This window comes from Fukomys damarensis, unplaced genomic scaffold (genome assembly GCF_012274545.1).
Source record: "Fukomys damarensis isolate Sample0158 unplaced genomic scaffold, DMR_v1.0_HiC HiC_scaffold_38, whole genome shotgun sequence".
NCBI lineage: Eukaryota > Metazoa > Chordata > Mammalia > Rodentia > Bathyergidae > Fukomys > Fukomys damarensis.
In genome coordinates, this window is record NW_022900950.1 from 53,182,823 (window position 1) to 53,189,065 (window position 6,243).

Sequence of the window (6,243 nt, forward strand, 5' to 3'; positions counted from 1 at the left end):
ATCTTACACTCATAAATGAGGCAGAAAATATCCATGTGGGTAAAGGTTTGATGAGAAACCAGATATTTACATAGCCTCAAAGTATCTCTCTATAAATTGCATATCCACTATTTATTAATTATTAAATGGCTAAAATGAAGAAATCCAGCATGTACCACCTTCACAAAGTAATAATAGTCGACACTGCCAATAATGGAACAAATCAGCATCATATTCTCTGATGTGATACACTGAGAAAAACACAGTAGCTCTTCCATGGAATTTGACCAAAATCCATAGCTTTATTTGAATACTGAGGAAACATCATACAAAACTAAATTAAAGTTACTGGCCTGTGTTATTTTAAAAAAGTGAAAATCTTTAGAATCAGGGAAAACTGGGGGAGTCTTCCATCTTGAAGGAGAGCAAAGCGATAAGACAAGTAAATAGCCTTAGATTGGATCCTGTATCATGAGGAAAAGAGGGAAAGGAAAAAAAATTGCTTCTTGTTTGGTCTGTTATGAAGGACTTATTGGAATAACTGTCAAATTTGAAGGGAGTACATGGTTTAAATGGATATTATCAGTATTCATTTCTTGATTGTTATACGTATACTGTAGATACAGAAGCAAATTAGTGGAGAAGGAAAATGACTTTCCAAAGAGTAATTTGCTTTTAAGAAGAGACCATATGGGGACTTCTTGTTTAAAATTCTTAAAACATGGGTGTTGGTCATTGCTTTAGAATGCAGTTTAGCATTCCAGCTAGAACCAATCATCTAGCTTAAAGCAGATTGTTTGTGGTAATGATGACTTAATCTACCTATTACTGTTTATGATAGGATACATTGGATTGCGCCATTTATTTTCCAAATGGTTTTAAAGCTCCATGTTAGCATTATATAATCCAGATACTATATATGTTTTTCTCAGATTAAATATACCCAGTTATGGTTTGTGTCTAGATGTCCCCCCAAAGCCTCATGTGGTTATAAGTGGGGCATTTTCAGAGCTGGCAGGATCTAGAGTGTGTGATGCTGGGGTCCATGATGTATGATTATTAAATTATTCCACGGATTCGTTTGGCATAGTTCTGAGTGTGGATTACAGGAAGGTCCATGCTGGGTGCAAATGTTAAAGGTGTGTAGCCTGGATAAAATATAAGGGACAGAAAGAAGGCTGCTATTGTCACTTGGGGCTTTTGATGCTTGCTGCTTTTGGTGACTTCTGCCTGCCATGAACTGTTTCTGCCCCTCTTCCCTCCCACCCTGCCTTGGAGCCAGATGATTATTGACTGATACCTCTACAAACTGAGCCAAAATAAACTTTTCCTTCTTTAACTTTGTGTATCAGATATTTTGTCTCAGTAATGAGAAAGTAACTAAAACACACCTAAAAAGAACATCCTTACAATTTTTTTCCCCTCTCAGATAAAATATTTCTTACAAACATCACTATAAAAGAGAAAACACTGTGTTTGGGTCTCAATTCTGTTTTTGTGGCCAGATTATATATGAATATTTGGAAACAATGTTTGGAAACAATGTTTGCTGGATTGTCTCAATCTAATTAAAAATCAAAACCACATTAATGCACACATAGTATGAACTGTATGAACTGTACTATATTTCTAGCACAATATGTTATCACTACTATGTTAATTTATTGAGAGAGCAAAGGGGATTGACAGTGATGTGGGTTTGCTCTTCAAAATCCTTTCATTTTTTTCACAATACTATGCCTCTAAATCCATGTCACCAAAATGATGTCCCTGTACTCCAGTCATAAGAGTAGTGTGGCCTTTGCCGTGCTAGCTGCATGGGGTTCCAATAGAATTTTACTCTGGCAAACAAATATAACCAGAAATATGTTTGGAAGGAATTCTGAAAGCACCATCCAAACAGAAATTTCTTATACCAATAAATAATTTTTATATCTTCATTTTGTCACATTATTCTTTTTAAAAAATGTCAGGTGTTAAATACTAACACAGCCTGTGTTTTAGTATACTCTGAACATATATTTCCTTACCGGTCCCTCAGAGACCAGCTGGTGATACTTCTGCTATACTATATACCACTTAACCTAACACAAACTACAAAAAAAAAAAAAGCCCAAACTAGTGTTTTGCTACATATATCCTTGTGGTCCTAGCCAAATGTTTGGAAAATGACAGTAGGGTTTCCCAGTTTTCTACACTTTCGAAAATCAGAGGGCCTTGACTGCATTGTGACTCAGCCAGCTGCAGGGTTTTTCCCAGCTGTCTTGAATTCAAGCTTGGGGCCTGAATATTCCCAGGCACTGATGAAAGTATCTAGGTTATTTCCCAAAACAATAAAAGAAACTGGTCCCTTCTCTGAGCCAAATTCCTTTAGCTCTTATACAAACTCCATTCTCTAACTCCCTAGCTGTGGACTTAAAAGCAGAACAACCCTTTCTCTTGTTGTCCATCCCAAGGTTCCATGGCAACACTCAGTAAGTTTCCCTAATAAATATAGTGGACTAATAAACTGGGACTTAAGTGTTTCTTTTAAATACACCTGGCTGTATTCATGGACTATTTGGGGGAATTCTCTGTGGTAATTCCCTTCTTCTACTTTTGGGGTGCCTCTGACTAGATTTAGTGATATGAAACAATGACCTACTAAAAACAATTTAAACTATCTGTAGGACTAGATATGTAGCTCAGTGGTAGAACTTTACCTAGCACATACCAGGCCATGGGTTCAATCCCCAGCACCTCAATAAAAAAACAAACAAACAAAGAAGACAGTAGCAGTTGTTCAATACTCTTTTCTGCACTTTGTCTATTTTTCAGCCTTCTGAGTGTCATTCTGTTACACTTTAGTAACTTCACTCTAATATCTTTTTGAACAGAAAGCAAAGACCTGCTCCTAAGAATGTTAAAAGTGATGGCTTATTAACCATAGTGTTCTTCAGCCACAGTGGTTGTTTTTAACCTTGACTATCCATAGAGACCTTCAGGGAGCATTTAAAACTCCCAGAGTCCAGGCTATACCCAAGACAAATTAAATCTGAATCCTAAGGTGAGACCTAAGTCTCAGTGGTGCAAAAATGTTCGCCAGACAATTTCAAAGTAGAGTCAACAGTGAGAGTCACGGAGCTAGAATATAAAGACCTGGCTTTCCAGCTGCTCATCAATAGCCTTTCCATACTGGTTATGACCATGTTCTTGATCAGACTTGAGATTTGGGTTCCAGATTTGCCTGTTTGTTTTTAGGACCCCAATATTAACCCTATACCATTGGAACATTGGCTTAGCTCACTAATGTTCGACCAAAGAAATCCATGCATTTTCACTAACTGACCAGACCAAAACTGGAGCGAACAGGGAGAGAATCCAAGTCAAGTTCCATGTTTTCATTGCTTTTGTAATTTTTTTTTTTTTTTGTATTGGGGATAGAACCCCAGGATCTTGTGCTTGCTAGGCAAGTGCTGTTTCACTCAGCTACAACTCCAGGCTCTGTGCTTCTTTATTCTGTGGTGATAAAGCTGCTTTACAACATAAAGGTGCAGTCAAGGCCACCTAAACCCCATCTTTTTTCAGTCTAAACTCACAAACTTGATAATCTTATCCAATCTTCTGGATTTAAATATACTCTTATGTGATAATGTGTTACAGATTTATATCTATAATCTGGACAACTTCCCTGTACTCACACTCATATTTCAATAATTTATTGCTCTTGGATGTGTTAGGGATTTTAAAATTTAACAATTCTAAAAGTGAGCTTAAAACCACACACCTCCTCACCACTGCTATAAACACCCCTCACAGCCTTCCCCCTCTTGGCTGAAGGCAACTCCATCCTTCTAGCTGTTGAGGCTCAAAATCATGATATCATCCTTGACCTCTCTCTTCCTCTACAACTTACGTCCAATCTGTTCCTTTTCATTCCACTTTAAAATTCTGTTAATTATACTTCTAAAATATATCCAAAAGCCTGCCCCTTCTCACCACTTCTACCGCCACCATACTGGCTCAAGCCCCATCATTTCTTATCTGGATCATTTCAATAGCCTTCCAACCAGTCTCCCTTCTCCTACCCTCGCTTTGTGTCTTAGTCATCTTGAGCAGCCACAACAAAACATCATACACTATGTGGCTTAAACAATCAAAATGTATTTTCTCAAACTTCTGGAGGCTTGAAGTCTGACAGCAAAATGCCAGCAGGATTGGCACCTGGTGAGCCTCTTGCCCTAGTTGGTAGATGACCTTTTTCTCACAATGTCCTACATGATCTTTCTTCTGTGCTCCTATGGATCTTCTCTTTTTTTCCTCCCCTCCCCTTTCTTCCTGTCTCTTCTTTTACCTGTAATCCCAGCACTCAGAGGCCGAAGCAGGAGGACCATGAGTCCCCTGAGCTACCTAGCAAGATCCTGTCTCATATCAACATGTGAATTTGGGAACATAAACATTCAGTTTATAACCTTTTGCTTCAGTCTACTTTCAGTGTACTAGCCAAAATGATTATATCCCATTGCTCCTCTATACAAAAGCCTCCAAACACTTCCCATGTCATGCAAAACAAAGGCCAAACAACACCTTTACTATGACTTGAAGGACACTATGCCATATGGGCCCATATTATGCTTCTGTCTTTGTTTCCTCCTACTTTCCCCTGGCTCCGGTGGGCCTTTTTGCTGTATATTGACACAACCATTTTCCACTTCAGGGTTTCTGGCTTCTATTGCCTTTGCTTATCAGTAATATGTACTTGGGTCCACATGAGGTCCTACTGAATGTTTATGAGTGGCATCAGCATTTGTTTGGGTATCTATTATTCTGATTGGTCAGTGTCTTGGTCATGCTAATTGTTAAATATTTTGACTATTAACATGCCTTTACATGAAATGTACTTTCTGTCCTCAGAGTTCACATTAAGACTTCCTCTGGATACTACCTAAAATTTCAGACACATATTCACTTTCCATTTTCTCTTCCAGATATTTGTTTTAGTTATCTATTTTACATAACAAATTAGCCCATATATAGTGGCATAAAATAAATTAAACATTTACTTACTCAAACAATTTGTATGAGCCAAAAATTTCAGGAGTAGCTTAGCTGCATGTATCTGTCTTACATTGCAGTCAAGACATTAGCTAACCCCAGCATCACAAAAACAAAACAAAACAAAATAAAACAAAACAGCTAGAGTTGTGGTCATCTTGAACGGAGGTTACACCAGACAGTCCTGTTCTTGGAGGGCACTGATTAGGGACATGAATACCAGAAGACAAGAATCACTGGAGGCCAACTTTGAGGCTAGCTGATACAGTGTGCCTACATCTGTTAAGACCACATTTCTAGACAGGCATGGTGGCATACACCTGCAATCCAGTATTAAGGATGCTGAAGCAGGAGTATTGTGAATCCAAATCAAAAGCCAGTCTGGGCTACTTGCTGAGATCTTGTTTCAAAATCATTAAACAAACAAGCCAAGAAAGACAACTGCACCCCCCCATAATCTTGGCCTTTCTTGTAACTAAGTTTGGCCATATAACTAAATTCAGTAAAATGTAAGCAAAATTGATAAGTGCAATATTCAGGTTATACCCTTAAAGGAAATGGACTAGCCTTCCAGTTTCCTTCTTCCCTTTTCACTGGTATTATATATGTATTGGATGCAGATAAGGACAATCTCCCCCAGCTGGAAAAAACTAGATCCTTGTTGACATGGAATCATTATACTAGCCCTGGCCAGGATATGCCTGGCCTGGTACCTAAAAGCAAACTTCCAAGTTGCTTAAACCCCAGTAATTATGAGAGTTTACTATTGCAGCTGGGTCAATAGCTTAACTGATATGTTACACAAGCAAGAGGGGATAGAGAAGAAAGATAATGGCTAACTAGTTCTTAATGACAAATATAAGACCTCCTCATATATCCTATTAAATTATTGGAATGAGTATCCACAATTCATTAATTTATTGTTGATAAGCATTTGAGTAAATTTCTAGTTTTATGGTCCAGTGAATAATCTGATATGAACATTTTTGCATGTGATTTTTAGTCAATACAGTTACACAGTTAGGTCTAACAGAATGATATGAAAATGTTTAGTCTTAGAAGATTCTAAGATGCTAGTTTTCCAAAAAGAAGGTTGTACTGATTTTTTTTACAAGCCCACTATCAGAATTCAAGAATTTAGTTGTTTCACATGCTTAACCACAATAGCTTTTTGCTTTCATTTTAGCAATTTTGTTGAGTATAATGAAGTATCTCATTATATATATATAT